The sequence below is a fragment of the Lissotriton helveticus genome, chromosome 12 (genome assembly GCF_964261635.1).
Source record: "Lissotriton helveticus chromosome 12, aLisHel1.1, whole genome shotgun sequence".
Lineage (NCBI taxonomy): Eukaryota > Metazoa > Chordata > Amphibia > Caudata > Salamandridae > Lissotriton > Lissotriton helveticus.
In genome coordinates, this window is record NC_136073.1 from 128,913,091 (window position 1) to 128,937,579 (window position 24,489).

Below are 24,489 nucleotides of genomic sequence, written 5' to 3' on the forward strand. Positions count from 1 at the left end.
CTTGTTTTCCTGCGATACAGCAGTTTATAATGGCTATCGCTGGATTTATTATCGCATTGGCGATACACGTTGTTAATAACGTGCTACCTCGGTGATAAAATCCTGCGATATCTGGCGATAAAAAAACTGAGCGCTAAGTGCGCTTTGCGATATTTATCGCAAAGCGTTGCTAATATGCCCCTTACTCTTCAGTACTTTACCCCACTCCCACCTCTAAAACAGCAAGTCTCTTTCCATTTCCTCGCTACACATGCCAGTGGTCCCAAACCGATTTGACAGTCAGCATAAAATGTGTTTAATTTCCAAGATAAACTCCAAAGTTTTTGCAGGGTAACAGATGTTAATCAAATGTTTTTTTTCTCCAAAAGGCAGACATTCTGCACTGTTGATCAGGGCAGATTCTGATGAGGTTCTGGACTCTTTGTCCCAAAGTCCAGTGACATAGGACACGTTTTCACAGCTTAGTTTGTGGTAAACAAGAGCTACAAAAGTAACACCTGTAATGTATCCCAGTTCTACCTGAGGGCATAGAGCATATTGTTAACTCAAATGTCTATATCTGCACGCCTAAACCATATGATTTCGTGCAATCGCTACTGTTAATAATAGTAGAAATGTTTTGTAATGTAGCTTCCTGATAAAACGAGACCAGATCCTAATATTTTCAACATACAAATGTTCTACGGTCATGTAAATCATTGAAAAACAAAATGGATATATTGAAATAGAACAAAAGCGATTGGCAGCGGTGGGATTCGAACCCACGCCTCCGGAGAGACTGGAGCCTTAATCCAGCGCCTTAGACCGCTCGGCCACGCTACCGTCTCCACAGCCAGCACTTCCCATGGTAATATAGAGACTACAATGGGGAGGCGCTCATATCCTTGGTATCTGATGACGTTAAAACAGGGCGTGCGAACATACATTTTGAAATGGCGTCTGCCTCTTTCCTTCAACAGGAACACGTCCAAAAGGGTCCTATTTCAACAACCTTTTAAATTGCAACTTATGTGCTTGATTCCGGATGCAATCTGATTTCCTTACCGATTGTGAAACGTCGGTGCTGCAAAAAACATGCAATAGAAAGTCATGTGTACACGAACTACATAGCTGCCTGCCCCATATGTCTGATGAATTTAAATGAAGCGCTGTATTAAACATGTCGCCGTTTTGCATAATTCAACGTATGGCGCCCTTCCAATTCATGAAAATCGTATGTGAATAGCTCTTTTGGGAGCACTCAAATGTTTACATTTTCACCTTGGAGCATTATGTAGCCATTACCGCTTGGCTGTAGCAAAAACATAATAATCTTTTAATTTAGATTAGAAGCAGGACAACAGTCTCTTTGGAGGTAGACTTAATGTAACACACATACATTTCATTGTTACCTTCTGTACATTGTGTTTTCGATCTTCACTTTGTTTATACTACATTAGGAACTCATACTTGAACATTCATGTACGATTTTAATCAGACTTTGAATGTACTTTTGCAGCGATTTTTAGCACATTTTGGATGCGTGTTTACCTCGCTGCTCTCCCTATGTCATTTGAATTTTTCCCTGGAAGCTTTTGTTGATACTAAAACATAAGTATTTCTCACAGATTCATATAATTGAAAAATACCCGTATGGCGGACACAGCCTCTGTCACTCAAAGGTAGCTCTGCGGAGGACAAACTTATAGGTGGCGCTGTGGCTTAGTTGGTTAAAGCGCCTGTCTAGTAAACAGGAGATCCTGAGTTCGAATCTCAGCAGTGCCTAAGTTTTTTCCCAGGTTTAACCTTAGCTTTACATTTTATAATTATTGAAGTTAGACTTGCTTTAAGGCAGCCTTTGGCATCCATTGCTCTGATATTGTTTTTTTTCACAATGTTTTTTCTGCCCACTACAGTGTGCAGTGTGTGGCAATCGGGCAGGCCAAATCAGCCTTTGCCTACATACATTGTTGTTGACAATAGTCTGTCAAGGAGTCAGTCCCTCTGCACACAAGGTAGTCCCATTCAGTACATGAGACTACTATGGTAAAGTGTGCTTTTTGAGGTAAGAAATATATTGTTGCTTTTATCCACTGTGCTTTTTGATTAGCCAGGGCCCAGAAGGTGCCCCAAAATATCAAGTTACAAAAAAAAACATGAAAAAAACAAAGCCAAAAGTCTGGCAGGCATTTCCAGACCTATGCTTTCGGCAAAGTTTGTTTTAATTGTCTTCTTAAAGAGAAATACATCATATATTCAGGAACTTGTCAATACATTTGTTTGCAAAACATTTATTTCTACTTCTCAAGCAATAGCTATTCGCAACTCTCTTTATTTACACCAGAGCCCCAATAATTTTGCTAGAACAGAATACCAAATAGCTAAGTTGTGTAAATCATGTAGGCAAGAATGGACAAAATATGTGCAAAATTCTGTGAACAAAACCAAACTATCAAGTACCTTCTGATGTATCTATTTTTTTGTATCTATCTTCACATTTTAAAATCAATAGCTATGTTTAACGGATCCCAATGTGTAAAAAACAAAAACACAGGTTCCTTCTGAAAGAAAACTACAAATTCAGCATATCCTATTCCAAATTTAATTCACTAACAATTAATGATGTTTTTTCTTTTGTGGAAGCAGAGGTACTTTATTTTGCTAACACTTCCATTTGCGCTTTGAGAGTAAATAAGTAGTAATCTTACATTTCACTGTATAATTGATGATACTACTTTTAAATTTGGGACCTCAAATGGAAAATCATTTCATTAGGTGATATACTTGTATTTGATAACAGCTACGTAGTGCTAAAAACAAAAATGCACTGTGCAAAACATATATACAATGTTACACTCAGCAGAAAACAGAGCCATGCTAACACACATTTTGCAATAAGAGGTATGCTTTAATTATATTACGTATTCCCATTATATTCTAAAACTTCTTTTATGTTTCGTTTTAATCTTTTGCTCACACCACAGAGCTCCTTAACTTAACTTTTGAGTACAAAAAATGCAGAAGAAAACACTAAACTCGAATGCAGATGTGTATATTAGTAAGGAAAATCTAGATTTCATTAAAGATTTTGAGACGAGTATAACACTAACTTCCTTGATTTAATGTATACAATATCCAATAAAAATCATAAACTGCATTTACCATCCAACCTAGCAACCATAGACCAATGGGGAATAAACTGTAGACAACTAATCACATAAATCCTTTCCAACAATACCGTTGATCGCAAATGTTAGAAATTGGGTTTCTTGTTAGAAGAGGTATGCACTCTGTTCAAGCAGGAACCACAATCTTAGTGAGGGTAAGTGTAGCACACACTAAAAGTTTACCTATGCACATCCTCTGGTTGCCTGGCATAGAACAATCAGGCTAAACTAAAGAGGCAATGTGTAAAGTATGTGTGCGCACACACACACACACACACACACACACACAACACAACACAGTGAAAACACCACAATTGTCTTACACACCAATATTTATCTGAGAAAAACAATACAAAAATGACAAAAATTCAACAAACACAAGTCAAGATTTGAATTTTGCAAGATCAAATCAAAATGCCATGCTTAGAAGTCAATAGCTGCAACTGGGGCTATCTGGTCGCGCTCAACCTGGGCAAAACCAAAAGTTTAATATCACTGTGATGGAGTATGGGACAGATACAGGAGTCGCCAGGGCGGGACTGGGAACAGAAACCGGCCCTGGCAAACTGCTCAGCCGGCACCTACTGGGGTGAGGGGGAGTGAAGCCAAACAGTTTGCGAGGGCCGGTTTTGGCCGATTTTGTTATATTGCCGACCCCCGGTAACAAAAACAGCCCCCAGGGGCCGAAAACTGCCCCCCACCCTAGCGGCCTAGCGGGAAAATGACCGACGACCACTATGGCCAGTCCGGCCCTGGGAGTCAAGCAGGCAAACACACAGTACCTTGGATGCATCAATGTTTGGGGAAGATGCGTTGAAATCCAGAGGTGATGCATCACTGTTGCAGGCGAGGCGTTGGTTCTGTGGTTGGGCAAAGTCGTTGATGCGTCGATGTCAAGGGCGCGATGCGTCGTTTCTGAGGCATTTATGACAACCGCTGAGCTGGAGGCCATGCATCAGGTAGAAGCCAGGCCCGGTATACGTCGGAGTCGGGGCAATGCATCACAGGTGTCGATCATGCAGTGTCCAAGACTCACACAGCAGCGGTTCTTTGGAGGCGCTGTGTTGACAAAGTCAGGGCTGCATTGTGAATTGAGGTTGTTGCATTGCACACTTGGGGGCAGATTTACAAGCCCCTTGCCCCACTTTTGCATCATTATTAACATGGGAAAAATGACGCAAAAGTGGTGCAAGGGGCTTGTAAATCTGCCCCTTAGTGAGCAGTGTCCACGGCTTTGGTACAGGCAGCTGCAGTGCATCAGTTTCGCAGGGATGTGCTGGTTTCAAATGACACTTCAGGGTTGATGCATTGGATTCTTGGGTTGCAGCACCAATACTCACTTCCAAGGGCCCAGGGCTGGATTGGCACCACTTGGCAGATTAGGACTTACAGTAGAGGAGCCAGGTGCTCATAGCAAGATGCAGGTGAAGTAAGTTATTGATATGCCTGAGACCTCAGAAGCAGGAGGCAAGCCCAACCAAGCCCCAGGAAACTTTTAGAGATGTAGGATGTAGAGAGTCAAGTCCAATCCTCCTAACTCCAGGCAAGAAGCAGCAATCAAACACAGCAAGGCAAGCAGCAAAGTGGCAGTCCTTCCTGGCTGCACAACAACTCTTCTTCCTGACATAATGTCCTCAGTCCAGAAGTATTCTGAGTATATGCTGTCGGAGTTCCAGTACCTATACCCATTTTAGCCCTTGAAATAGGTAGACTTCAGAGACAGGTCTTTGCAGTGCAAAAGACCATTCCCTTCCTGGCCCTGGCTCCAGACACACTACAGGTAGGTATGCAGTGTTTTGTGTGGGGGCAGGCACAGCCCTATTCAGGTGCAAGTGTTAACTCATCCTTACCACTCTAGTCAGTAAGACCCATCAACCTGGATATGCAGGGCACAACTCAGCTCCTTTTGTGTGACTGTCTAGAGGAACTGCACAAAGCCCAGCTTTCACCCTAACCCAGAAGTGTATTGTAGTGGTAGGTCGAGGTACAGAATAGCTAAAGTAATACAATTTCAACTTTCTATAAGTGGCATTTTCAAACCTGCAACCAACTTCACAAAAATATGTGTTTTTAAATTGTCAGTCCAGAGAGACCAAACTCTAAATCACTACCTCTTCCCAATTGGAAGTTACACTTGTAAGGGATTACACGGCAGCTCCAATGATAACCAATGGCAGAGATAGTCCTTGCAATAGTGAAAAACGAAATTGGCAGTATTTCACTAGAAGGACATGTAAAACATACCAGCACTTTTCCTAATTTTTAAATACACTGCACCCTGCCCCTAGGACTATCTTGGGCCTATCACTGAGGGGCCTTAAATGTAATAAAAAGGAAGGTTTGGGCCTGGCAAGTGGGTGCACTTGTAAGGTCACCATGACAGTTTAAAACTGCACACACAGACACTGCTGGCAGGTCTGAGACAAGGTTGCAGGGCTACTCATGCGGATGGCACAATCAGTGCTGCAGGCTCACTAGCAGCATTTGATTTACAGTAGGCCTAGGCCGAGCTCGCAGAGTTGTACTCTGCAGAATTTTACGGAGTTACTGAAAAACTCTGTGAAATTCCACAGAGTTACGCGCCCTGGCGGAGAAACTTGCACCAATTGATACGTTCCTTGCTTGGTCTCTGGGTGCGTGCAACCCCAGCGTAGTAGTAGTTTCCCACCTTACCTCCTTCATATGGTGGGTATTGGTGGCTATCCACGGCAGCACAGTCTGCCAGTCTCTCCTAGCTTCCTCTGTCGTCGTCTTGCTGGCTTCTGCACACTGCGCTGAATAGGGAGAAGCCTCTGCCGCTCCGGCTCGGACAATTCACTGTGGGAGCCAGCTTAGTGCAGCAGCTAACCTCCAACTCCAAGGACAGGAAGAACTGCAGTGCTCATGTCGTATTGCGTGAAGGCATGCCCGACCCTAGCATGAGATTTCAACAGGACAGGCCTGGCTGCACATTCCCAGAGAACCTGCTTCTTGTGCTGGGAAAATGTATATTCTGCTGTATGGAATTATGGCTCCGGGTACGTTCTGGATGACATAATCCAAATCCCATTGAGAGGGAGTGACACAAAAGTAGGGTTCTGAAAGACATCAAGAAACTCTTGATAAACGATAGAAATGGACAAGGTCCAGGCTATAGTGGAAGGAGACTGGTCGTCAGAAAGTTCTTGTACCACTGAAGGTCAATAGCTTCCATCTGAATAATGATTGTCTCTACAAAACTGGGAGGAAATAGAGATGATAATGGTCTCCCGATTAATGTAGGGATTGTGTCATTCCAGCCCTTTGGCATAATTCAGGGATGTAAATAGATAATTACTTTATGATTGCCTAAGGACACTAAAAGAGGAACCATGATGGAGGTCACTAGACTAGATGACTGGTGCATTTCAGCACTAATCTGTTTCCTTTAGGCTGATCAATCGTGTAAGAGTGAGATGTGATCAAAGAAGCAATTTTCTAATGCAACCCAAACTCTGTCACAACCAGAATATGTCTGCTATGCAGTTCAAGTCAGTGCTTCGGGGAATGAAGAAGTGGATGACAACAGAACAATAATGTCCTCTGTAAGGCTTGGTCCCTTTTTCTGCGCAGGTCCTTCTAGACCATCTTCATGTTGGTTCTCTCTCTAGGCACTAGTGGAAATGGACGCACATAGAACTATGAAGACAAAAGAGATTGTGTACAACTATTGAATGTCTTATTTACTTTATTGTATTTATTTTGACGGTTTTCTATAGCGCGAAGAAGACCCTTGCGGGTATCAGAGCGCTTTACAGGGCAAATATAGGATGACATATACATATAAAACACAGAATTATGAGAGTACAGTATTGATAACTATTAAAAAATAGCATATATCTACAAGAATGTATCAGTAACAGTTCAAGTGAATTTAGACATGAGCATTGTTTTCACTTATTTTTTTAAAAAGGCCGCGGACGGAATTAGTCTTGTTTCTGGGGGTAAGGCATTCCAGATCCTGGGAGCCATTCCTGAGAAGGTATGATTATATGTTTTCTTCTTGAAAAAACGCTGTGGTTTAACTAAAAGATTATCCAAACTCCTGGTAGGGTAAACAGACAAAATATCGACAAAAAAATATCGAATGGACATAATATCGAGTCCAAAATATAGGCTGGAGAAAATATCGAATGGACAGAATATAGACATCAAAAATATCGTTTTGAAGGTAAGTAATGGAATATTGAATTTTAAAATATAGATAGTCAAAATATCGAAGTACATAATATAGGTTAATAAAAATATCGAAAATGTAATAATATCGATTTTTTTATAGTGTATTTTATGTGTTAAAAGTGTTTATTTATGTTATAATGTAATTTAATTAATTAATTTAATGTTATTTAGATTTTGCGTAATTTAATTCTGTAGCGGGTTGTGGGTTTGTAGAGGAATAGGGTGGGAAGTAATTTAATTATAATTAATTAAATATGTAAATTTATTGATTGGTATTTGTTTATAATTAATTGTTAATTAATTTTTATTTAGTAATTAATTAAATGTTAATTGCCAATTAATTTTTATTAAATTGATTAATTGATAATTATGTTAATTTAACTAATTTATTTTCTGTAGTGGGTTGTGGGTTTATAGGGGAATAGGGTGGAAGTAATTAAATTATAACTAATTACATATGTTAATGTTTTGGGGTATTTATTAGATTTTAATTGTTAAGTAACTTTTTAATTACTAATTAATTAATTGTTAATTTGTAATTAATTAGTATTATTAGATAACTAATTGTAATGATTAATTTAAATTAGTATTTGTAATTAATTAATTATTATATTATATTTCATTTGTAATTACTTTTAATTAATTTTTTTATAGATATTAATATATATATATTTTTTAAATAATATATGAAGTATCTACTTTCCCTACTGTTGCAGTCACTGGAGTGGGAATAGTAATTTTTACCCCTACGCTATCCAACGCTTTCCCTACTGTTGCACTCTCTGGAGTGGGAATAGTAATTTTTACCCCTACGCTATCCAACGCTTTCCCTACTGTTGCAATCTCTGGAGTGGTAATAGTAATTTTTACCCCTACGCTATCCAACGCTTTCCCTACTGTTGCACTCTCTGGAGTGGGAATAGTAATTTTTACCCCTACGCTATCCAACCCTTTCCCTACTGTTGCACTCTCTGGAGTGGGAATAGTAATTTTTACCCCTACGCTATCCAACCCTTTCCCTACTGTTGCACTCTCTGGAGTGGGAATAGTAATTTTTACCCCTACGCTGTCCAACCCGTTCCCTACTGTTGCACTCTCTGGAGTGGGAATCGTAATTTTTACCCCTACGCTATCCATCGCTTTCCCTACTGTTGCACTCTCTGGAGTGGGAATAGTAATTTTTATCCCTATGCTATCCATCGCTTTCCCTACTGTTGCACTCTCTGGAGTGGGAATAGTAATTTTTACCCCTACGCTATCCAACCCTTTTCCTACTGTTGCACTCTCTGGAGTGGGACTAGTAATTTTTACCTCTACGCTATCGAACGCCTTACCTACTGTTGCACTTTCTGGAGTGGGAATAGTAATTTCTACCCCTACGCTATCCAACGCTTTCCCTACTGTTGCACTCTTTGGAATGGGAATAGTAATTTTTACCCCTACGCTATCCAACGCTTTCCCTACTGTTGCACTCTCTGGAGTGGGAATAGTAATTTTTACCCCTACGCTATCCAACGCTTTCCCTACTGTTGCACTCTCTGGAGTGGGAATAGTAATTTTAACTCTACGCTATCTAACGCCTTACCTACTGTTGCAATTTCTGGAGTGGGAATATTAATTTTTACCCCTACGCTATCCAACGCTTTCCCTACTGTTGCACTCTCTGGAGTGGAAATAGTAATTTTTACCACAACGCTATCCAACCCTTTCCCTACTGTTGCACTCTCTGGAGAGGGAATAGTAATTTTTACACTTCCGCTATCATACGGTAATAATATTGGATATTTATTAATTATATTATGTTACTATATATATATGTTTTAACAAATGATTGTAATTTTTTTAACTTTAAATAATTATTTAATTATTATAAGGTAATTTAAGTATTCTTAAGTATATTTTAGTAATTCATTTTTAATATTAATTTAATTTAACATTGTTTTTAATAAAGTCGATATTTTTATAAACTATATTTTTGTAAACGATATTTTTTACTCGATATTTTTGTACTAACCTGTTTGTAGATACAAAGTCGATATTCTGTCTGTCGATATTTTTTCGCCGATATTTTTGGTAGTCTATATTATGTCCCTCGATATTATGTCAGTGATCCCCTGGTAGATCTGTTACCTAGTTCCTAGCTAGCTAGGTTTGTGTCTTTTGGAGCGTAGAGTTAAGGGACTTGTGGCCAGATGTAGGTAATCCCAGTTTACCTACTCTTAAATACCGAATCATACCGATTAGGTATTTAAGAACAGGTAAATGGGATGTAGGTAATTTTTCTGTAACAATTACCAAATCGGTAAGTTTCGGTAATTACCGAATCGGTATTTACCGATTCGGCAATTGCCATTCATTCCTATTAATGTCAATTACCGAATCGGTAAATACTGATTCGGTAAAAGGGGGAAACATTGAAGGGTGGCAGTGTGTCACTTTGACACCCTGTTGCACCCCTCAATTGTGTATGGGTGCACATGTTGCAGACATACATGCCCTAAGGGCATGTATGTCTGCAACATGGCACTGTTGGAAAAGCAAAAAAAATGCTTTTTCAAAGGTTTTCATTATTTACCACCAACTTCTAGTTGGTGGTAAATAACGAATCCTTGACTGAGGAATGCACTAACTTAAGTGCTCCCTACATCCTGGATTCGGTAATTTACCGAATCGGTATGTTAAAAATTCGGTATTTTACCGAATCCTTAAATTTCTGGATCGGTAAAATACCGAATCCTACAAAAAATGCCACCTCCATCTGGAAAGCCCAATACCGGAAATTCGGTAATTTCGGCCGTTACCGACCGGTATTGGGCGACCTACATCTGGCCCTTGATGTCTTCAAGAGAATGGACCTTAATGCAGAGCTGTGTGTCGTCGGTGTACATGTGGTAATTGATATTTGCAGACTTGAGAAGCTCAGTGAGTGGTTCCATGAATAAATTGAAGAGTGTTGGGAAGAGGGAAGATCCCTGGGGTACTCCCAAAGTGACTGGGGTGGGGATAAAAAAGGATTGGTTAATTTTGAATCTTGGTGTTCTATTTTGGATGAAGGAGATGACCAGTTTAACACCAAACCAGATAGTCCCATTCTTTGCTTCAAGAGATCCAGTAGGTTGTCGTGTTTGACGGTATCGAAGACTGAGGATAAGTCCAGTAAGATTAGCAAGCAGGCTTTGTTTTGATCCAGTATTTGTAGTGCGTCATCTATTATGTGGGTCATGGCTCATTCGGTACTGTGCCCAGAACGAAAGCCTGATTGGAATTGATCAAGAAGGTTGAAATGGTCTATGTGGATACTGAGCTGTATGTGGACACATTTTTCGAGCAGTTTGGCCAGGGTTGAGATGTTAGATATTGGGCGATAGTTGTTCAAGTCTGAGGGGTCTGCTGTTACTTTCTTTAGGATTAGTCCATAGGGGCACTAGCAGTGGAATGAAGGTCCTTAGGTGGGATGCTGGAGATGCTGGAGAGGGTCACTGCAATGATTGGAGGGATTCAAAGTAGTGAGTGTGTTTAGGATAGTTTCTTCACTGTAGTAGTTGAAGGTGATCCCTGGTGTGGACAGCGAGGTGATTGAGTGTGGGTCAGTCAGGGATAATAGGTCATTCAGAAGGTCAGTCTTTAAGTTTTCAGTTTTTGTTGTAAAAAAGGAGGCAAGATCTTCACAATTGTAGAGTGTATCCGGATTGGCTTGGGGGGAGTGTGGAACATCCTTAGATTGAGCTTTTATTATTTTGAACAGTTTTTGTGGGCTTTTTTGCTTGGTTTAATTGTTTGCATATGAAATCCGCTTTTGCGCGTCTAATCCTTCTGTAATAGGTATTTCTGGTGCTTCTTAGTATTTTGAGGTGGGTAGTGGATGGGGCGGCTCTCCATTGCCTTTCAATGGCTCTCAGTGATCTTCTGTCCTCATTTAGTTTACCATCATACCAGGGATTTGAGATTTTGGTGGTGACTCTTTTTAGTTGCATGGGAGCTAAGCTGTCAAGTACCCTATTCATAGAGTTAAAGTAGCGAGTGGTTATGTCCTGTACATCCTTTGATCCATCGGGTGGGGGTGTGAGGATGTGACTAGCAGATGCGAGATCAGCAGGATTGATGTTTTCTAGGTTCCTCTTCCAGATTTTTGTCCTCGATGGTTGTCCAGAGAGTAGTTTAACTACTGCCCTGATATGGAAAGTGATTATGTAATGATCAGACCAATCGCAAGGGAGAATCGATTCCAGCTGGATAGAGTCTGCTTTAGAAATTACTAGATCAAGGATTGAGCCTTTTTTGTGTGTAGGGCTATTACAGATTTGGGACAAGTTAAGGTCCGAAAAGAACGTTTTGAGGCTATTGACCTCTAGGTCGTCGGGATCATTCCAATGGAGGTTGAAATCCCCCAGGAAGATCTGTGTATTCTGTTGTCCTGCGTTTGTGGCTAGGATATCCATCATGTGTTCGATGAAGGTAAGGTTGTTACCGGGAGGATGGTAGAAAGAGTGTAGTGAGCATATTGGCTTATTATTGCTGGTGATGTGTAGGCAAAGGTATTCACTGGAGGAGTACACCTTGGTGTTGGAAAGGTTTACAGAGAGGTTGTTCCTATGGATGCAGGCAATACCACCACCAAGCCTATCGGGTCTGTCCAGTCTGGTGATGTGATAGTCTGGGGGAACTAATACGTCAAAGATGGTTGTGGATTATTCACTTAGCCAAGTTTCCGTTAAGATTATAAAGTCGGGTTAGGTGGTTATAATGAAGTCAGCTATGTCAGCGGCATGACGTGCTGCCGATCTACAGTTTAAAAGGATCCATTTTATCTGGGTCTTGGTTGTGGTGGTATTCTGGTTGTGAGAGATGGGAACTCTTTTGTGGTTGTTTTCAACAATACCACTGGGGTGTGTCTTGTAATTCTGGGTGCCATGGAATGGACGGGTTGGATTAAGGACAGTATCTTTGTATTTTACGTACACGCAGGTCTAGATGGTAGGGAATGGGGTTCATAGGAATGAAGTAGGGAAGTAAGATCATTCGGTGATAGAGTTTGCTTTTCCCTTACTGGACGGGTTGAGGCATTGGGGTAAGGTACTGTATTCCATCTGGGAAGCAATTGAGATGGGGGCTAGTACATGACCGCTGAATGGGTTTCACTTGTGGTTTGGGTTGTTGCCGGATCAGGACATGAAGAGTTTGGATGTCCTCTTTAATTTGTTGTAAGGATAGTAGTATCTCATCTAATCTGGGGTAATGTGTAGACGTTATCAAGTTAGTAGCCTGGCCTGTGGTTAATTGAGGAGGGGTTGTGACTTGTATGGTGTCCCAGGGAGTGACGAGAGCTGGTTTGAGAAGTGGTGGTTTTTCAGTGTGGTAGTACGTGGGGATGGGAGGGGTGGATAGGGGATGAAAAGGGGTATTTATGTGTGCTTTAGGGGTGTTTGATTCGTTATGCTGCATCGATATAGAGAGGTAGTCACTGGGAGGGGGGAGTAGAGAGGGGACGTGAGGAGGTATTGGTGTGGGTTGTGTGAGGGGGACAGTGAGAATCGAGGTGTAGGGAGGGGGAGAATGTGGGCCTGCAGACTTATCGGGTGTAGTTGTGTCTTGATACAATACTACAACTGAACTAAATCCCTCAAAGAAACTTGCTTGACTAAAACTTCCCTCTTTCCTATTTTGGAGTTTCCAGTAAGAGTGCAAGCACAGACTTTCATTTATCCCTAAAGAAAAGTAAATGGTGGGACCATGTGAGTCTCTTCTAACACAATGTTTTGGCCTTATACAATATCTTTAACAATTCCCTCTATTACCTGGTGCATAATACCTAGCATCCCGGGAAATTACATACCATAATCCCATTGAGAATATGTCATTTCCTGTAAGATTTCCAACCTATCTCTTTTAAGATGGTAATAGGTGAATACTGATTAAGAGGAAAATTAGATAAAAGTATTTAAAGTCCATCTATTCAATCAAGGGTTTTTTAGTAATTTAGTCGGGCACTTTACAAAATAAATTATATATTGTGTCTATTTTCTCAGGCGCTTCAAATGCACAGATACTGTGGAAAACACGGAGCACATCCCGAACGGTAAGTATTAATCCAAGCAAACTTATGATGTATGTCTTACCACCTTACTTTTGTTACATTTTTAGACCAATTGGAAGAATTTTTAAAGTTCTTTAAGACTAAAGTGAAATCTATTGAACAATCTCTGGCAATCAATTCTGATTACCAAATCAACCTGATCCCTGCCTTCAAATCTAAGTACATGTTGCAACATTTTGACAAAAACATGGGGGATGAGTTACTTTATATCATTATAACGACCAAACCCTCCAGCCACTTTATGGTTCCAGTACCTGTTACTATTCTCAAAGATCTTGCTCTCCACATGCTTCAGTTTTGGACAAAACTAGTGATTCTTTCCTTTAGCCAGGTAGCAATTCCTGACAGCCTAAAGAGTGTCTGCGCCACCCCACTTCTCAAAAACAAATCTAGCAAATGTGAGTAAATATGCGGCAGAGTAATGCGCTGCCAAAAAAGTGACGTACTGGCAGAACAGGGAGCTCGTAAATCTGCCCCCGAGTTTTCTACAAGTGATGCTATTATGTTAAAATCCCTGTTGGGTAATGAACAGCAGACTTTTTGGAAAGTGCCAAGCACGCTTACCGATTGCACCACTGAGACGTCACCGCAATAAAGTCTTATGGACAGAAATCATTCTTACAAGGTTCACGACCTACTTGATGTGAGGAACTGGTAACCAGGCTGGGATGCAACATCAAAAGAGAGGCGTTAACGAGGAGAGCACTGTCTTTCTGTTTCCTTGTTTTATTCATGCTGTCATTTTTTAGGTCTCGCCTATTATATCCCGCAGGGATATATAGGCGAGATTATAATAAGCCGAAAAGACAAGTCTACCTAGTTGCGGTGAAGAACTGAAATCTTCATTCTCAGGGAATACTTACTAATATAACAAAGAACTTGGCACAGAAGCTGAAATATGAAAAGACATCTTTATTAAACTTAATTAAGTGAGGCCACGTCACACAGAAGCCGTAGCAACTGAATGAGGTAGTCTGAGGAATACAGAGAACAGAGACCTTATATATGTTTAGGAATACAAAACTCAGCATAAAAGAAAGGGGCAGTCCTTGCTTTTGCAAACATGCAAAATGCCTAACATTCCTTCTTACACAAGCCGGCCAAACCCATAATAAAAGACCACAACCATATCGTAAACAGGTCATAAAAGAAGGAACAGAAACAGATGAGAAGTAGGATAAGGGGTGTGTATGTGCATACCAAACTTTACAATCTCCTGTGCTCTGATCCTTAATCTTGATCAGCTACTGGGCAAGGAACTGGCCTAACAAGGTCAGCTTCAGGCAACAGGGTCAGTTCACTCAGGTCATCTAAAAGTCAGCTAAAGTCATCGGCCTATGTGAGGGCAACCACAAAATGGCTGCCATGCACAAAATGGAACCCAAGGGTTCAGAACGAAATCTTCAAATACATAGTGAATCCATTGGTGTAACATGACGAAAACACTCAAACTTGCTGAGCTCACTGTTTACCGTTTGCTGTTACCAAAATTGTAACAGAACCACGACCTTTATGACCCAGGTTCAGAATTCACGGAACCTCAGACCCTCCTTTTGCCCTTACATAGGCAATAACCTAAACTCACGTCAATCTGAATCCAGGTCTATATTCATCAGATCATCAAGATGTTGCTGGAGCATAATCCTATTACTTAGCAACTCTCTTCGGGACAGGTCTCCTTACACACGTAGTAGCACAAAGGCCGCATATGGCAGGACAAATTAGGGAATACCTCTATCTGTAGTATGTGGCATAAGACCACACACCCAACAATTAGTGATGTTAACTACTAACTGGTGTTGATGCAGAAGCTGTACAAAGGAATTATTAATAAACTCTGACCTCCTAACCACTTCATGTTCAGATAAAATATGGAAAGAATGCAAAGAAGTAGTAGTAGGAAGAGACATAGGTTGGGAGGTGGGTACAGATGTCAATGGGTAGCAAAAAACAATCCTACCCATCAGAGACAACATCATGCTTAAAAACACTAGAAACCACATTCTTAAGAGTATATAAACAGGAGAAAGTAATGACCACTATTACAAACAAAAGCATCATTTTTCACAACTCTAAGCAGAAAGCAAATCCCAAAACTATCTAGCAACACTTTTTTATGGTTCCTATGCATCTCAGCAACTCAGTACATGGTCAGGTGAAACAGTGGCGATCCTCACCAATGCTCTCAGATGAAAAGGGATACTTTTCCACAGAGAATGGACTTTATTCTGCTTTTACTAAACAGAATACTACTTTAAAATAATGCCAGCAGAACAATAAGAATCAGTCTCCTAACACTTAGTCTATACAATCACACAGAAACCTCTTGTGAAACCAACTATGCCCAGAGTCCGTTCAAAAAGCCTCTCTGGCAGGCTTCTATTGTCCATCAAGTCTGCTCCTGTTGTTGCATGGGCCTTTTGATTCAGTCCTCCCATGAAAAAAATGCTTCTCAGTATCTGTTGGAGTGCCCTCCTGGCAAACACTCAATGCTCACTTAAAAGTCTCAATGTCTCAATGCAGTGCACCAGTATCTCTCCTCTGCGGCAGACACTACAGATATTGTGCTCTTCATTGGTCATGGGAACAGATCATCTCGTGCAGACCCGGGACCATTCTCAGGCTCCAACACTCATCATTCAGTGTCAGAGGACGCTCAGGCTGCTCTTTCATGGGCACCAGAATGTAGTGCCTTTTGCCAATCTTGGATCCTCCGGTGCACTGCACCTCCGTTGGAGCAAAGGAAAAAAGGGGGGTGCCTGGCCAAAACTCAGGCCAAGGGGCTCAAGGGACTGCACACTGTCAGAGGTTACCAGTACATGACAGGCGCTCTTTTGCACTGAAATTCTGTGGCAAAACCAGCTCCTCCTTTTTTTTTTGACGTTGAACACCTTCTGATGAAGCAAGTGTGATGCTTTAAACAGTTCATTGTATAACAAAGGGACTGCAAACAGGTGGCCTGCGATCTTCAAAGGAGTGGCCACACGCCATGGGACAATTTTGGTCTAGAATGCACTGTCATTTTCAAAAAGCAATACAAATATAAAGGCAGTAGGCAAAACAGTGCCTCTAGGCTTTCCAATTGGGTTTCCGTGTGAAAGCATATACTCCATAATCTAAGGGTAGATAGCGACATGAGAATTCTATCTAAATGGATGTCTTCACACATAGTGGCATCGTCTAATTGGGTAAACACATTTTTTGTTCTCAATGATTACATATAGGTGTTCCTAAATTCCTTATCTAGAACACCTCAAAAGAGGGATCACATAATACATATTATCAGGGACATGTAGATACCTCCCTTTAATAATTGTGCATCAGGTGGACTATGCAATACAAAAGCTAATGATCAAGATGTGGAAACAAAAGACAAGAACTAGAGAGTCCTGGTATTTCCATTATTTAAAATACATCTGGTCCATCAAAAATTAAAGCAGCAGAAAAATGGAACTAAAAACCAAATTAGAATAGGCATTGAATTTGTCATATTTAAAAAAAACGTACGGTGTCTCTTATTGAGGTGGAAAACTTGTCTTACTATAGTATTGAGTCAGTTAACCAGTCCATCACTACCCTGACAATCAGACTGGAAAACATCAGAGTAGGCCTAAAGAATTTTTTGGGAAAAACAGTCTGGTCATACAAAAGGGTATTATACATAATATGGGGTCTCTGGTACATTACTGCAATCTGGAAGTGTGAAACTAATACAATAATAACAAAAAGAAGGCTAACTGGTGAAAGGAATATGGAAAAGGGAAAATGGGACTAGGACCTCAGACTGGAACCCAGCTATCTTATTTTTAGAAAAAAATTGAAAACACTTCTATTTCCGAAATAACGTCCCCCCCTTTTCTTCTTTTTTCTCCTCCATCTCATCTGGATATCAAAATCATTACAGCGCGGGGATGCCTTCGGGTCACCAGGCGCTCTACAAGTCGTTAAAATAAATAAATAAAACATCCCCAATTACTAGGGACCATGCAACATCAATCAGGGGGAAAATTAAGCCTTGTTTCCTTTATGGTACAAAGCCATACACTATTCAGAAGCAGAACAAAACTGACTAATGTAATATAAAAATTAGGTCACCATGTACTAGAGTCACAAATCTATAATTTATCCTTACGTCCAAACAGGATACATAATTTTAGGGCTGCCTGTTCCTTACAGGAAAGGGGTCAGTAATGTGACTGTAGGTGAAACCTTGTTTCCTGTATATCTTTTTATTTTCCTTCAAATACCATTAAAGCCAAATTTGACATACACTGATGAAGTGTTGTCTGTCTTTCTGTGAAATTTAGTGTCAGGGAAATCTACCCAACTGTTTGCAGGATACACTTCGTCATGTATATCCCTTCACAACACAGGTAAACTTGTAATAGTATCATAAGCAGCAACATAAAACATAAAACATGCAAAAAAAACGCACAAAACGGACATGTCAAGCCATCAGATATACTCGCTGTATCAAGCACAAAAAAGTATAGACAAAACAATAGCATATATAAATGAGCGGTGACGCATAATACCGTGTCAGGTTTAAAATCCGTACCCTCCTTTTTGACAGTAGATCACCAATTAGTGGATATCTGCTGTCAAATACAACTTTCAGACACATAGAACCAGCAAGAACAATTCATGATAGAACCAAATACACAAACATGAAAAACGCATGGACATTTCTTTCCAAAGGAGTTACGCAAAAAAACACATCTCATTTCAACCAACCAAACTCACGTGTCTTGTCAGCCTTAAAATCACCCAGAACGATCCATGAATGATCTGCGGGCAGAAGCAGGAGAAAAAAAACAACACACAAAAGAGAGACATTTTTCATAACAAACAAATATCAATTATAACTTTTAATCAGAAGACAAAACATAATACACATTAACAGACACAAAAATAAATGTCCATTACTTAACTGTTACCATCTTGTCAGTCACCTTGCAAAATGAAGCCCTTTTAACTTTCCAAAAGTACAATTCTTTCACTGACACTCTATGTTAGCCTTGCCCCACAATTCGTTCTCACTTGGGCATGTAGCCTTCAACATTTGAATAAAGAGCTTCCTCTTCTTTTCAGTCTAAAACTTAATGCAATGCCTCATTTGCTGTCAAATAAAAGCAACTAGCGGACATCATTTTTTAGAGCAGAAATACAAATGTATCATTTCTGCAGAGCAGTTAGCATGTGTTGGGACTGTCAAAGAAACCTTTTTCATATTTTTCCCTTTGGAATTAAGTTCTTTAATTTTGTGGAGAAACCAGAAACCCTTCCTTTTAGAGGCCTGTTTAGCAAGGTCATTCTGCATTTCACAGAGACAAGTCCTAATTTAAAAGGTCACAAATGTCAACATGACAGCCTCCTTCCATTGTTTACAGGAAACCTAAAGATAGCATCTTAGCGCAACTTGAGCAGCCTGTTCTCCTAGCCCACAGCTTCTTCTATCCCCCACTCTCTGCTCATTCTGAGGCTGACAAAGGCAAATGGCCTTCCGGATTCCTCCTAACCTGTAATAATTCACTCTATTTAAAACACATGTTATATACATTACTCCTGTTAGGGGCTATAATTTATTTCTATACTTATATTATTAAAACATTTACTGTGAATAATTCGCAGAACATAAACACACATACCAGTTTTTCGAACAAATGCTTGTTTGCAATGGTACTCATTTCATCAACCTTAAATAGATGACGGTCTCAGTTAGGTCCAGCCAAAGTTAAAAACCTTCAACCCTGATATTAAACTCAAACCTCTGCACCAGGCACATTGGCTCACTGAGCCATTAAACGCAACCCCAAATGGGAGCAACCTGCAAATTTGTGTTTTATACCTAAATGTATGCATTTACTGAAGCCTAAAGCATTTTAAAGCTATTTTAAATGGCAAAAATACCCAAATTTGACTTTGATGTTTGGGGCACTTAAAAATAAATATCCTATACTTGTGATACATATTAATCTTCCTCAGAATGTTCTTTACAAATTACAGAGATTTTTAATCAGACATGTCCCATGTAAATCTTTAGAAAAATGAGTTTTTTACGCCTGCGCTAAGTGAAATTCTATATGCTAATGTTCTCAACATGCGGTATAGCACAACTTAAATTAAATTTTAATGCTAGGATGTCATAGTATGAGCATTAAGCTTCATGAATAGTAAAAAACGAATTTTGTAGCACTTATTTTTAATAATTATTTTTCATAATTAATAATTTTTGTTAATAAACCCAATTATTTTTAATAATTCCACATATAAGAGCAAGCTGCATCCCTTGCCTATCAATTTTAGACGCATTCATTTATAAGCCCAAGCACAGACGCCTAACTTGAAACATGACAAAATGTTTGCGCCATTTTTTTCTTTCTAAAAAGGACAATTTTATTTAGCAACAGACCCAAGAATATGCTTACAAAATGTTGCTTAATAGACTGAAAACATCAAGAAAAACCACGAACAGACATTGAGCTCATTTCAGACATAAACAGAAAGGGGTGAAACACTCAGGACACACAATACGGCGCACTTTTAGCCATGCATTTCATGAATAGCGCCAATGCTAATCACTTATAGAAATTGCACTAATGGGAAACCCACATAGACATTTAAACACACATTTAACCCACAAACCAATACTCAGAACAAAAATAAAGGACAGCCCACAGACTGTACTTAAACCAAAGCATTTGTAAATATTAGTTGTAAGTCATATTTACAAGAAACGCTTCTCAATTGTATTTTAAAAGACTTAAAAAACAGCCCAACAGACTGATGTATGTCCAAGAAGCGAAAATACACTCAATTCACTAGCTTTGGTTAGCAGAACACCAAACAAAATCGTTCTGCATATCTTCATTCATAAAACTGCGCAGAACAAAGGATCCTTGTTTTGTATTATGTCATATTTTAATTCCCTGGGGATACAAAATCACCAAGGAAGAAATATGTTTTTAAATCTAAACCTATTTAGATATTCCCTTTAGGGGAAGCCGGCTAATCCAAACGTATACAAAGTTGGCCAACACAAAGCTCCAAATTTGCTAAGATCAGGCATCTTATAGCTCACTAATCTAGCTTCAAACTTCAAGGGGCTATCTCTATCGATACACTCGTAAATATACAAGACCCTCGGTTTTTGAAAATTGCAATCTTCAAATAAAAACTAAGGACCAAACAAACTAAGAACCAGACTAAAGACCAAGAACCAATCAAACTAAGGACCAAAGAACCAAAAACTAAGGACTCAAAGAACCAAAGAACCAAAGAACAAAGGACTGGGAGCGACCCACTTATACTTAACTCTTACTTTTACTAATCAAAAGGTTATCCAAATTCTAACTGTCAAGTTCTACATGACCTAACGGTCTTTTTAAGAATACTCACGCCAAAAAGGTTCTCAGTCCGGAGTGACATCATGTGGAGGATCAAAATCAGGAAGATCAGAAATATACTGGGCTGCAGAATCAAAGAATCTCCAGAATCCCTGTGCACAGACTTACTAGAATGCTGTTCTGTCCTCCTCAGTAGATTTCAGTCCTCTGACAAGATCACTCCCACAGAAAGTCACTTCTCTGATGAAGCCCACGTTGGCCGCGCCATTTGAAGAACTGAAATCTTCATTCTCAGGGAATACTTACTAATATAACAAAGAACTTGGCACAGAAGCTGAAATATGAAAAGACATCTTTATTAAACTTAATTAAGTGAGGCCACGTCACACAGAAGCCGTAGCAACTGAATGAGGTAGTCTGAGGAATACAGAGACCAGAGGCCTTATATATGTTTAGGAATACAAAACTCAGCATAAAAGAAAGGGGCAGTCCTTGCTTTTGCAAGCATGCAAAATGCCTAACATTCCTTCGTAGACAAGCCGGCCAAACCCATAATAAAAGACCACAACCATATTGTAAACAGGTCATAAAAGAAGGAACAGCAACAGATGAGAAGTAGGATAAGGGGTGTGTATGTGCATACCAAACTTTACAATCTCCTGTGCTCTGATCCTTAATCTTGATCAGCTACTGGGCAAGGAACTGGCCTAACAAGGTCAGCTTCAGGCAACAGGGTCAGTTCACTCAGGTCATCTAAAAGTCAGCTAAAGTCATCGGCCTATGTGAGGGCAACCACAAAATGGCTGCCATGCACAAAATGAAACCCAAGAGTTCAGAACAAAATCTTCAAATACACAGTGAATCCATCGGTGTAACATGACGAAAACACTCATACTTGCTGAGCTCACTGTTTACGGTTCGCTGTTACCAAAATCGTAACAGAACCACGACCTTTATGACCCAGGTTCAGAATTCACGGAACCTCAGCGGATCGTGTACAGTTCATGTGAGCTATGCGCGTGCACATCATCGCCAGCCACGTCACACACCATCATTTGTCTGTGCCTTGGCATCAGACTTCAAAGGCTGCCGCTCCCCCGCCCCCGCATCAGACTTGAAAGGAATGCACGCCCCCGCCACAGCAATGCCGCGTGCGGCCATCTGCTTTGCTTTTCCTGCCTTTCGTCATGGCATTTCTCACAGCTGCCCCTCCCCCTACCCCACCACAGAGCGCGTCTCACGGCTGTGTCATCGCTTTCACTTGCTTTCTCTTTCACAGCCTCTTTCACCGTGTCTCTTTCACTGTGTCTCTTTTACCATGTCTCTTTCACCGTGTCTCACTGCCTCGCGCTCTCTCCATTTCCGGAAACCCTTCCCTCCAGCTGCGCTTTTCTACATTCTTGCCACCCTACCACCTACCGGGCCAGACATCATGCATTCCACACGACTACACTTTCTAAACACCACAGATAACCGGTGTGATGGTCATCCAATTTAATGGCATTTCATTCATCGACCTCAGAAGGATGGGTCCGCCCAGATGGGATTCAAACGTATGACCTGTAGATCACATCAGATCGGGCGCTTTCTCGCTGAGCCATCTTCAATCGATCTTGTGAGAACAAAAGGCATTGCTGGCTCACTGAGTTTGACACCCTAACCCACTGACTTACATTCAGGAGCTTCAAAACAAATCACATTGGATGCTTAAGCACACTGGTATAACTCGTTCTGCTTCTTCTGATATGAATCCCCCCACCTCCCCCGACCATGCCTACCCCTCATATGCCTCATCACACCGCGCCATGCAGTGGCTTCAGCTCTGTCCCTTACAGCCTTTTCGGTACGGTGGCCTGGACAAGTCACGCTTGCGCGCTGATACAACAAACGTGCGCGTGAACCCCGCCCCCGCAGTGCTGCACACACACATACACACACATGCACACACCCCAGGTGGAGAGCCAGACGGGAAGAGCTTTCCTCTTCTGTGAAACCCTCTAGCGCTGGGTGCGCTCGCAGGCGGAAAATCTGCTGAACTGCAGCAAATTAATACTACTAAACAGCTCTTAAATGGCACCATTATCTGCGATTATCCTCGTGTCGTATGAACTCTGAGGTTAATTGCTGAATTTCGCTGCTGCTCATGACTCGGACCCCAGCCCACCCCCAGATATGCGCTGCTCACATGCAACGCCAACCGTCAAGGCTTTCGAGTAGTGAAATATTCACATAGCTTAACAAAACATAACAAAACATAGCATAGCAAAACAAAACATATAATAGCATAGCAAAACATAGCATAGCATACCAAACGCAACAAAACATAGCATAGCATAACAAAACATAGCGTATCAAAACAAAGCATAGCATAATAAAACACAACAAAACATAGCATAGCATAACAAAACATAGCATAGCATAACAAAGCATAGCATAGCAAAACATAGCATAACATAGCAAAGCATAACAAAACATAGCATAGCATAAAAAAACAAATTATAGGATAGCAAAACAAAACATAGCATAGCATACAGCTTCACTCGTTCCCCATCACAACATCACTCAGCGCCACCACAGCATCAATCTGTGCAACCATTCAATAACAACTGGTTCAAATATGTTCTCTCAATGTTTCAAGCTTTTTTACAAATGTAACAAAAAGATGTTAATATTTCACTTCTATTCTGCTCTTTGATTTTCGTCACAATAAAATACACTGAACATAATCTTCACAAAAGTTATTTACAAAAGTTTAAGCTATTGCCATTATAAATTACAATAACTTTTATTTAAGTATTAATTATTTTAAAAAATTCAAAGCCATTGTTATTTGTAATATCAATACATGTAAGTCATGTAAATACAACACATATTGCATTACAAATGCTATAGGTGTCACATTTGCGAAAGTTATAACTATTGGCATTGTAAATGACAAAGCTATTAATTTCGCTATTTTCAAAAACAAAACATAAATAAAAAATGTGTCATTTACAATACCAATAGGTCAAACTTTCCTAATGCGAGACCTATTGCATTGCAAATGCTTGTTTTCTTTGTGTGATAGTAATTGTCTCACCCATATACCATCTACCTGATTCACCCACTGAATTTAAAATGTGTCTTTCAGGAGTAAAATGTTTTATATTAGTGCTTATAATGCACTGCTGTACACTATTTTAAAGGAATGTCAGCAAGAAGGCAACACTCCCACTCGTTGCTGCTTATTTTCTCACTCATTGTCGTGTTTGTTACACATCATAATATTGTTGTAGATAAAGCTGCTGTTGTGCCCTCCCTGTCTGACTGCTCTTTATTCATCTGACATTTCAGGCGCGCGCATCGCTGACTGAGGGAAATAGGAAGGCGATTTACAAGCTGATTAGAAAGTATCTCAGCTGGAGAGAAATAAAGGTGCGTGGGTAATTTCAAGAGAGAGAACAGGAACTTATTCAACCTCAAAGCCTCAAGCGTCTTTTACCAGAGGGACAACAGGTCTGCCCGTTAAAAACAGAGTGTAGGAGGGGCGTGTTGCTGAAGCGGACTTCTACCTCCTTAATACTTCTCTCAGCATATCTCAGAAAGAAGGAACATACAGCTGAGAAAAAGGAAAATATTACAAATATTACACAGTACAAGCACGTAGACGCCCTAGCCTGGATCTTTACAGGATAACATTGCAGTATGGCCAGAGTTTATCAGTAGC

General features: G+C 40.3%; 2 non-coding genes across 2 annotated transcripts; one reads left to right on the top strand and one right to left on the bottom strand.

Annotated features, from left to right (window-relative positions):
* Window positions 1-740: 740 nt before the first annotated feature.
* On the bottom strand, window positions 741-822 carry TRNAL-AAG (transfer RNA leucine (anticodon AAG)). The gene has a single exon. It is a non-coding gene; the product is annotated as a tRNA-Leu (tRNA).
* An 868-nt stretch (window positions 823-1,690) lies between these two features.
* TRNAT-AGU (transfer RNA threonine (anticodon AGU)) lies at window positions 1,691-1,764 on the top strand. The gene has a single exon. It is a non-coding gene; the product is annotated as a tRNA-Thr (tRNA).
* Window positions 1,765-24,489: the final 22,725 nt, after the last annotated feature.